The 11,387-nt window shown below is 38.1% G+C and overlaps 1 pseudogene; it reads right to left on the bottom strand.

Annotated features, from left to right (window-relative positions):
- Window positions 1-2,978: 2,978 nt before the first annotated feature.
- Window positions 2,979-9,666, bottom strand: LOC113913529 (annotated as a pseudogene).
- Between the last annotated feature and the right edge of the window lie 1,721 nt (window positions 9,667-11,387).

The raw sequence follows: 11,387 nt of genomic DNA, 5'->3' as shown, positions 1-11,387 counted from the left end.
AACCGTATTCCAAATGTTCAATGGCCACTTATGGCGGTTCCAAAATATTTGAGGAAAAATATGGAGGAAACTAAGAGGAAAAATAGACGAATATACTATTATATTTGGAGACCTCAACACCTCTTTGACAGCAACTGATATATCAACCAGGCCGAGAAGCAGTAAGGGTATGGATGACCGGAGCAGCAGTATCAATCAAGTTGATCTAATTGACAGTTATAGACTTTTCCATCCAACAACAGTACATTTTTCTCAAATGTACATGGGATATTTACCAGTTGGTTACTTCATGTGTTGAAACACAACTCAACAAATTTAAAAGAATAGGAATCATACAAAGTATGTTCTCAATAGTTCCAAATAGTCCACGGGTCACAGAATAGTTTTTAAAACGTATACAAATTGTGGGGTTTCTTTTGTCTTTTTTAGCACTTCTTGTGATTTTTTTTTTCAAAACCAGATGTAACATATACCATAACAGATGGCTACAGATAGAAACTTTCATAGAGGTGTATAAACATGGTGCTGTGGACCGAGTGTCTGTGTCCTCCCCCATCCCAAATTCAGATGTTGAAACTCTAATCCCCAAAATGATGGTTTTTGGAGATGGGGCCTTAGGGAGGGAATGAGGTAACAAGGGTGGATCTGTCATGATAGAATTAGTACCTTACATAAAAGACACGAGAGAGCTTGATTTGTCTCTTTACTCTCTACTATTTGAACGTACAATCAGAAAATGGCTGTCTGGAAGCCAGAAAAAAACCTGACCATGCTGGTACCCTGATCCCAGACATCCAGCCTCCGGTACTGTGAGAAATAAATGTGTTTAAACTACCCAGTCTATAGTATTTTGTTACAGCAGTTCAACTAAGACACATGAGTTAGTAGACATGTATATTTCTTTGCTGTGTTAGCTGAGACAACCTGAAAGAAATGACATCCTGATAGCAACAAGCACACCTAGAGCCCAGATCTTGATTTCTAATACCATTCTCCACTAAAAGGAAACAGGGCTGCCTGATGAAATGGCTGATTCCAAGACTTGAGCAGGAACCACATAAGATGAGCCTGAGAATATGGTAGTGCCATAAAACAGGGAAGGGCTCAAAATGAGACACAATGACGGAGTACACAGAAGGGACGCAGGAGCCACTGTGATGAAATCAGAAACAATTTGAGCAATAAAATAAAGTAGTATTTGATTATAACCCAAAGTATATATAAGTATTCATGAGTCTATACAAATGAATAATTGAATGCATAAATAGGTGGGAGAAAATAGACAAAACCCCAGTGCAGAATATCTAATAACTTATGTAGTTGCTGCACTTTCAAAGCAGTAGATCATAACTCCTGAGTCCTTGAGTCTGGGCTGCACACAGTGGCTGTCTAGTGACATCTTTCCTAAGACTACAGTAATAAAAGTCATGAAAAAGTTAACTTTAGAGTGGAAAAAACTGGAAAAACTGTACTCAGTGAGGTGATTAAAGTCAACGTCAACAGTGTAAGTCATGTTGATAGTATGTACCCTTGATTGGATGTGATAAGAATGATATTTTACTTCTGAGTTCTTCCTCCTCAAAACTCAAAACACTAGTCTAATCATGAGAAAAATATCAGGCTAACTCCAGTTGAGGGACGTTCTACAAAACACTTGACCAGTATTCCACGAAACTATCAAGGTCATCAAAAACGAAGTCTTGTAAATAGTCACAGCCAAGAGGAGCCTGAGGAAACATGATAGCTAATAAATGTGGTGTCTTGGGTGGGATCTTAGAACAGGAAAAGGGCACTAGCTAAAAATTAAAGAAATCTTAATAATAATAATGCTTAAGTTAATGATAATGTACCAATATGGTTCATTCTATACTAATGTAAGATGTCAACTGATTTGGGATGTATAGGAACTTTCTTTACTATCTTCTCAATTTTTTTAAATAAATCTAAAGCTGTTATAAAAATAAATAGTATTAAAAATATTACAGTCTGATACAACTACATCAAAATGGTTAAAGTGAAAACCACACAATGTCAAGGTGAAAATGTGCAACGACTGGCACTCAAGCACTACGAGAAGGCATGTGCATGTTATATGCACTTTGGATATAACCTAGCAATTCCACTGCTATGTCTATACCCAATGGAATTTTACACATGTATGTACCAAAGTGTATAGATACATTTTCATGCACAGCATTATTCATCCCAAGTAGAAGCATCCCAAATATTCATCAATACTTAAATAGATAATAGATTGTTCTATAAATCTTACAATAGAATATCTTGCAGCAGTAAGAATAAGTACTGTTACTGGCAAGAGCATGAATGAAGAAAACATGCTAGAAGAAAAGAGTCATATCCACTATATATACTCAGTTATACATATCAAAGTATTCCATTTTATAAAATTCAAAGATAGATAAAACTCATATTAGTGGTAAAAGTCAAGATTGCAGTTACCCTGGGGATCTGAGTGAATGCAAGGGGGCATTCACAGTCTTCTGAGACTTTGATAACTTTTACTCATTGATGCAAGTGCTGGTTACATGAATATGTTCGTTTTCTATTCTCTTAAAAATTGGGGGCACCAGCCTGGCACCATTGGTAGAGCATGTGACTCTTGATCTCTGGGCTGTAAGTTCGAGCCCCATGTTAGGTGTAGAGATTACTTAAAAATAAATCTTTAAAAAAAGTTGGCCAGCTGTTACAATGATCTATTCACTTTTCTGTACAGTTCCATTAAAAGTTATCATGAGAAATGATACTGTGCATCCCAGTCAGATGATTGGTTATGGGACGATGTGGGAGGATGGGATTCAAAATCACAATCAGCATCAATAGAGGGGGGAAAATGTATTTTATTTGGTTTTGCAGTAACAGTGTTCCCATGCACAGATGTGAACCATTTCTAGCAGGCAGGTTATTACTGACCTAGTGATACTCAATGAATAATTTTTCTAAAAGCAGGAACTATTCTGTTAAAACTCCGGGTCCTCATAAACATGTTCATAAGGGGCCATTACTGGGGGCACCTTGTCATTGGTTGGCTGGATAACCACCACCTGTGGAGATTGAGAATAATGTATATTGTTATTCACATACTCTTCCAGCTAGAGGGATTCAATTCATCCTGGGGTCCCCTACTTCTTTTCTGTATCCTGGGACCTGAGGGTTAAATATCCCTTCCCTCAGGGTCTTACATCCCCACTAGATAAAAATCAATATCCAGCAAGACATGAGGCTCCCAGAAGCATCTGCCATAGCTCTCTCTGTGTTCTGCTGTCTCCAATTTCAGGAAGGAGTCGCATACACAACAATCGTTCCTTCACTCTGCATCTTTATCCTTCTCATTGGTTCAGAGAGAAAAGACACAATGAGAGAAACAAGAACATAGACTCAGCATCACATGACAAATGTGACCCCTCCCTCAGGTCCTGAACACTCACCTGTGTGACAAAGCAGGCCACCTTGCACCCAAACACAGAAAGAGAGATAGCGATGCTGACTTCCAGCAGGGAGAGGACTAATATCGCAGTCTCAAATACCCTCTAAAAAGAAGCAGATTCCACCAGGAGAGAGACGAAGAAAAAGGAAAGGAATATAATTAATAGATGGATACTTCCCCTGGCCCTGGATTCTCTGATGCCAATCTGACTCGTTCTCCACTATAGAAACAGGTATGTTCTCTCTCATAACAAACCAAAAAAGAAAAATTGAAAAGAAAATCCTAAAATGGCTGAGAGGAGTTCTACTCTGGAACTTCGTAAGTGCGGGGAAATTCAGATTAAAGCGGATGTATTTCCTTAGTTTTCTTGGCTTAGAAATTCTCTCTATTGTCCATTTCAAGTTATCAAGTTATTTTCCTTATAATAACCTCCCTGTATGAATTTATACTTTTTCCTCATCCAAAGAGGAGAGAACCTCCAGGTCTACGAAAGTGATGTCATTGTTCTTTCCTTATACATACATATACCCCCGAGGCTCTGAGCATCTTGGCTTGGAGCCCTGACTCTCCTCACCCCACCTACAAATGACACAGAGCTTGCTGAGCCAGCACAGCAACCCACTGCCATCTCAACTCGAACCTGAAGACTTGGAAGAAAGATCCTCATGATCAATTTTCTAAATTCGCTGTGTTCAGTGAAGAATGTGAGAAAAAAAAGGTAACTGTCCTGGTAGGTCCTAGCAAAAAGGGACTGAAAATTCTCCCCATGAGATCAAATCCCAGATCTTACTGTTTGTGGTGATAAGCCAGGATCAACTGAGAGACAGTCATCTCAGACTAATATACATTTAGATAATACAAACATAACTTCAGAAAATAAAAGCAGCTCAGAAACACTTAAAGAATAAGACACCTTTTTTCTGATCCATGTACCATAGTCAGCACTACTGTTAACAGGATTATCCCTAGTCCCCCAGCCACAGCACTGAGCATGTTCATTCCCAGGCTGCCTTTGATCTGGAAGAGAATGATCAGTGTCCTCTATGTCCCTCTGTCTCATGCTCTTCTTCCCTTTGGAAAACACAAAAACATTCACTCATTTTGAAGGGTTGAAGACACATTCTCAAATAATTTTCCTAAGTTTAAGAAAGAAAGAGGAGCATGGGCTGAACCGTTGGATTCTGTATTCATAAATTAATCCCAGGGATGGAGTGTCAGACAATAGGGGTGAAAAAATTAAGTCAAACCTCAGTTTCCTCGTGGAAGATTTCGCCATGACCCCCATAGAGCCCAAATGATTCGGAGAATTGGAGATTATTTCCTTTGTCTTGAGATAGAGCACTTCCGATTCTGCTTGTTGCTTTGGGCCAAGGGAAACACTTATCAGGTTTAATGTCATGTTTCTTCCAGCAGCAATAGACACAGCTCCCGATACAAAGAACTAAAAATGGAAGAATCCACTCAGCCTGGTGAGCCTGCACCTGTACTTCCCAAACCAGAGATCATCAGAACCCCAAAGAATTTAGGTCACATCTTTTGCTCTAAGAAGTAAAATCCCAGATCAAGGCATTGGTTTTTGAAAGGGAATGCTGGAAGAAATATTCGCAGAATTCTACCACTGAGGAAGTTGAAATATTCCACATACTCACAAATAAGGATCTCCCTGTAGGAGATCCTGAGACCATGGTTAGGGGATAACACCAAAAGGAAAAGTCAGAAGAATAAAAACACAGACCTATAACAAATAGGCATACTTTCATCGGACCAATCAGGATCTGAGCCACCTGGGGAGTGAAAAAAGAGGATGCTCAGAGTATGAAGCCTGCAGGTTTCTAGGAAGATGATTTTGTGGTCTTTACACAGAGCCATTTCCCATCTCCTGAGTTTAGAAGGGCCCCCAGCATGAAACCCCTGGGAATCCATGGCCTTTTCTCAAGTTCAAGGCTATTTAGAAAGGTTTTATGATAACTTTCTTTTTCCCCTCTCACTAGAGAAATGCATTTTCCTTTCAGATTACAGCACCTCTGATTTTTTAAAAAATCTGTTTCCTGCCACTGTAAGGTTTATGGAGGTCAGTTTATGACACAGTTAATCATACCTCAGGAGCCACAAAGGACAACTGTTCTCCTCTCTGGAAATGGCTATCTCCCCAAATACTATGTTTGAAGGTCAAGCTCATTCACTGCCAGTATTTGGGGCTGCCCCGTCAGGAAGGTCTTCAGGTTGTCTGTTTGGTCTACTTGGATGATGTTCTTCTGTAGAGGATTCGGGCCAAACCATGCAGTTTTTCCTTCTGATGTATTAACACAGTCTTTAAGTGCTATAAATGTAAATATTTTACAGAGAACAGATTCATTCTTCAACTCCTTTCTTGTAGACATGAAAAATGGCCTTTGGAAGAATGGTATTAATGAGGCAGTTTGGTATGATGGTAAATTAAATTGTCTGAGTTATGATTCCAGTCACACACTGTGTAAACTTGGGCAGGTCTCTTTTACCATCTCCATGCCCTAGTTTTTAAAATTATAAAAAGTTGGGGAGGTGCTGGATGGCTCAGACCATTGAGCATCCAAGTCCTGGTTTCAGCTCAGGTCATGAGATGGAGCTTGGCGTCAGGCTCCACGCTTAATGCAGAATCTGCTTGAGATTCTCTCCCTCTGCCCCTCTCCCCATTCTCTCTCTCTCTCTCTCTCAAATAAAGAAATAAATAAACTTCTAATAAATAAATAATAAAATTATAAAAGGATGTGCTTGTGGTACTCGCCTCTTGTTGCTTGTTATACATCTATATTATTTCAACAGATCTGTACATGTAAAACTTGGAACTGAGTGCCTGGTATAGTCTAAATAATAGATAGCGTCATTATTATTTTTATTGTATTATTGTTAAAATTTAATATGATAAATATGCATGCAGAATGCTTACATTTACATCTTCTAGGAAAAAAAAACTGATGGAAAATGAACAAATCATTATAGCGAGTCCTGTAAGTGCCATTGTTATAATATCATTCATTGGTTATTATATTATGGATATGGGTAATATCCATTCATTCATTCAGTCAACAAATATTGATTAAATGTCTACTATGTGCCAGACCCTGTTATAAGTTTTGTTGCTAGGAATATACCAATGAACAAAACATGCACAATTCCTGTCAATTGGAAACCTACAATACAGTAAAAGAAAATAAGTTTTTAATTTATATAATGATTTTATAAGTGCATGTGAACAGAAACTACATAAAATGAGAACCTTCACTGTCCATGTAAGAAAACTTAGTTTTAAAGCAATTCTATCACCTCTTCAATGTCAGTCAGCATTTCTGTGTTTGAACCAAATGAGAATTCAATTTCTCTAGTAAATTGGCCTTTGCTAATGTTGCCCTACACCACAAGCATAGTGATGATTTATTAAAAGCTCTGATGTGCCAGGCCAACTCAAAATGGTTTTCAGAGTTCTCTTTAATTGTTGTATATTACCCTTGCAAATAGATTTGCTGCATGACAGCTTTTATTCTTTACCCTTCCCTGCATTCATACTAGTGCCACATGACTGCCACTGCCCCCATTAAAAGGTGGAATATATTTCCTTCCCCCCTTAATTTTGATTTCAGCCTTGTGACTCACTTTGGCCAATGAGATATCATTTGGCCATGGGATATCAGCAAATGTTTTAAAAGCACAGGCTCTTGAGCTCATGTCATGGCTGAGAAAACATAGCTGGGCCACCTTGCTTGAGGATAAAAGATACGGAAATGAGAAAAGTCATAGCATTCATCTCAGCTATCCCTAACCAGATAGCAATTATCGACCCTCATGTGAGTGATCCCAGGGAATTTCAGAAGAACCACGAACACCCATGTGCAGACTTATCAGCAAGATGCATGTTTATTGCTTTAAGCCATTAAGTTTCAGGGGGTTATTTGTTAGGCACCATTACTGTGGCAATAAATCACTGATGCACCTAGGTTCTAAAGTGACCTATAATGAGTCTGGTTTGTCTATATTTCCTAGTTTCTGTCTTATTCTTTAGTCCTAAAGGAAAAAAACGGTGGTCATTCCTGCATATTTGCCCACATGAACAGAGATAATTACAAATAGACTCAAACAATAACAGCATTACCTCTGTCTGGGAAAAACAACAAGGACAGAGCTTTGACAGCCATCTGTTAAGTGATCAGGATCCAGGTCTAAGCAAAACATCCTGAAGATAAAACCTAAACTTGTGACCTTAGGTTACAAAGGGGCTCAGATAATTTTTGTGCATTTTTAAGACCCACAGATATGGGGCAATGTCAAAACATGTTAGTATATGACATGTGTCTTATGTGTCTCAAAAAAGAGTAATATTTCTTTTTCTTTTTTTTTTTTTAAGTACACTCCATGCCCAGCATGGAGCCCAACACAGGGCTTGAACTTCCTACCCTGAGATCAAGACCTGAGCTGAGATCAAGAGTCAGATGCTTAACTGACTGAGTCACCCAGACACCGTGAAAGAGTAATATTTCTATCATAAGACAGGGAATAAAGGATGGACCAGAAAAATTTCCTTACATGATCAAGTTTCATAGTCTCCCTCTCACATCAGGTCAGGGGTGAAGTCAAGGTGTGTTTCTGCACATGAATATACACAACAGAACCATTTACCAGGAAAGGAGGACTTTATCTCATCTTTAGCCAGCCACTTCTTCCCTTTCCTTTCCTTCAATTTCTCCAGTTCAGATTCCATTTATTCTGGAGGTTAGTTAATATTTTTCCCTTTGAAATAATTGTTGAAGGGGGCACAGTTCCCCAGCCTGAACATTCACTCCCACATAGATGAGAACCTGTCCTTCAAAAGCAGTCTAACTTGTCCCAAATTTCATTCTCACCTCAGCCTTTACTAGACACTTTTGACCCGTGTTCCTACATATCACCCATTAATAACTCAACCCAGAATTCTTCCAAGAAGCTGAGAATAGAAAATGAACTCTTCCTACCTTCACATCCCTCTAGAACTGCACCAAATGGGAGGTGAGAGCTCCTCTTGACCATCATTCCTTAAAACCACTTCCACCGAAGAGTCTGATCTGATCTGAAGAGTAGTAGGACAATCACCTTCAGCTGTGTTGTCACCATTACTTCCTGTGGGTCATCCTACCCTGCCTACCACAGGGCAGCTGCAAGGAAATTTCAGTGAATAAACTAGTGCTCGCATGAGATAATGAAGCCAAGGACCAACTAACAGAAACTTGCTTTTAAATCTTGATTGCACTCCCAGGCTATTTTCTTAAGTACCATATTTAAGGGTTTTCCTATCAAAACATCAGTCACATGAGGACAAGTGATTCTGACTTTTATCCCGAAGGCCAAACAGCAGCTAAGAATAAATTTGAATTTCCACAAGTTAACATTTTGTTAACAAACATCAGGACAAAAAAATCACTAACCATTACAACTGGCTATACTAAAAAAATTTACTGGGGTGCCTGGGTGGCTCAGGAGGTTAAGTGTCCTACTCTTGATCTCAGCTCAGGTCTTGATCTCGGGGTTGTGAGTTCAAGCCCTGTACTGGGCTCCACGCTGGGCATGGAGCCTACTTTAAAAAAAAAAGTTATTAACCAACCCTTTTGTTAGCCTTTTCCTCTTGATTACACTGGAGAACTCTTCAACAACTACCTTCATTGATTATGATTATGATTATGATTTTGCTTGAGATGTAACATGTAATGTTCTGCCCTGTCTTCCAAGACTTGTTTTCAAATATTTACCCACAGTCCTGGGTCCCATCAGTCAGTTTGTAAATCAGGGAGGATATTCCATTTATTTTATGGCTTGCTAATTACTTAATTTTTTTTAAATAAGAGAACCAATTGTTTCAGAAGATCAAGAGATAGAGATCAGATCAAAAGAGTTTTTTTTTTTTACTGATCCCACCTTTCTACCAAATATAACATTAAATAAAAATCATATTTTTCCCACATTGATTTTTCACTGCTCTGCTCTTTACATTTTTCCCTGGTTTTGAAAGTCTGTGAAAGGGAGGGCATTCTGTTAGCCTATGGGCAGACAAAAGTAGAGTTGTCCTTAACCGAGTTCACTAATATATTAAGATTGTGATTTTTTTGTTTTGTTTTGTTTTTATTTGTTTATTATGTTATGTTAATCACCATACATCATTAGTTTTTTATTGTGTTTTAAAAATATATCATGTTTACTTCATCTTCTTCAATGAGCATTTTCCACTCACTATCATAATGTGTGGCTTTTATTCATTCATTTTCATTATTTTACCATATTCCACTGTGTAAATACAAACATTTTCTTTCTTGCATGTTGATAAAATCTACAGTTCCTGCAATATTTTTATTTCAGCAGAAACCCAATTCAGAACATCCTGGAGCATGTCTCTTTGTATACTGGGAAATAATTTGCAAGGTTTATGTCTTAAATTGTGCACACCTCCTACCACACCTCTAAGATATTGTTAAATTATTCTCTAAACTCATAGTTCGAATTATCCTTCTCCAAGAAATATGTGACAACTGCTGTTACAATTGCTTCACATCCTGTCCAATTCTTGGTTTTATAAGATATTAAAAACAAGTAGTATACAAGAGACCAGTTTGTACCCATTCTATGGGCTTAAAATGGTGGTGAACATATGTTTATCGCTATTTATATGAGCTCTTATAGGAATTGAATGTTGGTGTCTTCTATTCTTCTGTTGGTTGGTTTGAATTTATTGTACCGATTTTAAAATCTTCTTTAAATAACTCTGTCTTGTTTTACTCTGTTTGGACTGCTCTATATAACAGAATACCACACACTGAGTTGCTTATGCACAACAGAAATTTATTTCTCACAGTTTGGGAGCCCTGGAAATCGAAGATCAGGGTGTAGACAGATTTCGTGTCTGGTGGGGGCCCCCTTCCTGGTTCATAGCAGCCAGCCCTCAGATGGCAAAAGGAGGCAAGGTGGCCCTCTGGGGTCTCTTTCATAAAAGGCACTCATTTTATTCATGAGGACTCTGCCCTCATGATCTAATCACCTCCTACAGACCACATCTCCAAATACCATCATGTTGGAGATTAGGTTTTCAACTTATGAATTTTGAGGGGACATAAACATTCAGTCTACAGCATGCATTAATTTTGTCAGTCAAGTCTGAAACTACTATACACATATGCTAGAATTGAAGAACTAAGTGGATGGTGGATTGTGGAAGCCATGTTTCTCACTCTTGAAATGAGAGATTATAGACAAGCAAGGGGAGAAGTCCAGAATGATCCACACGGCAATCTATTAGAGATGGAGAAATCAGTATGAACTCATATTTTAGTTAACGTAGATACATGTGAATATATGTAGGACTATTTACAGATACATGTGTTTACAGGGATCAACATGCATACATATCTCCTTGCTCTTTCCATTGAGAGAACCTTAAAAAAACAACATCCCAGTAGCAACAAGCACACCTAACTCACAGATCTTTGCTTCAAATACTGTTCTCCAGTAAAAGAAACCAGACCTTGAGTAAATGGCAGATTCTAGGTCTTGGGTAAGAAATAGACAAAGTAAGTCTGGAGTATCTTTTCATGCCAAAAAGTAAGAAAGTAATTAAAAAGAAACATAATGATAAGGGTATGTCAAAGGTTCAGAGGAGCCAATTGAAAGAGCTTATAGTGTTCAAAGCTGGAACATTTTAAGCAAAAAAAGATAAATAAAGTATTGCTGGATTAGAATCCAACATATAAAATCAATATCCCTACTGGTATAAATAAATGATTGAGTAAATAAATAAAGGGGGATAGACAATCCTGCTGTGCAGAAGAATTCCAAATAATTTCAATTGTCTACTGCAAGGGGCTACTTAGGAAACCAGACAGTAGATACACTAAATTCTTTCTAGTCTCCCAGGATGTGAAATATTTTCCTTCCATGAACTCAAGTTCTC

The sequence above is a fragment of the Zalophus californianus genome, chromosome 11, assembly GCF_009762305.2.
Source record: "Zalophus californianus isolate mZalCal1 chromosome 11, mZalCal1.pri.v2, whole genome shotgun sequence".
Classification (NCBI taxonomy): domain Eukaryota; kingdom Metazoa; phylum Chordata; class Mammalia; order Carnivora; family Otariidae; genus Zalophus; species Zalophus californianus.
Note: the sequence above shows the minus strand (reverse complement) of the source record. Positions and strands in the feature narration are given on the sequence as shown.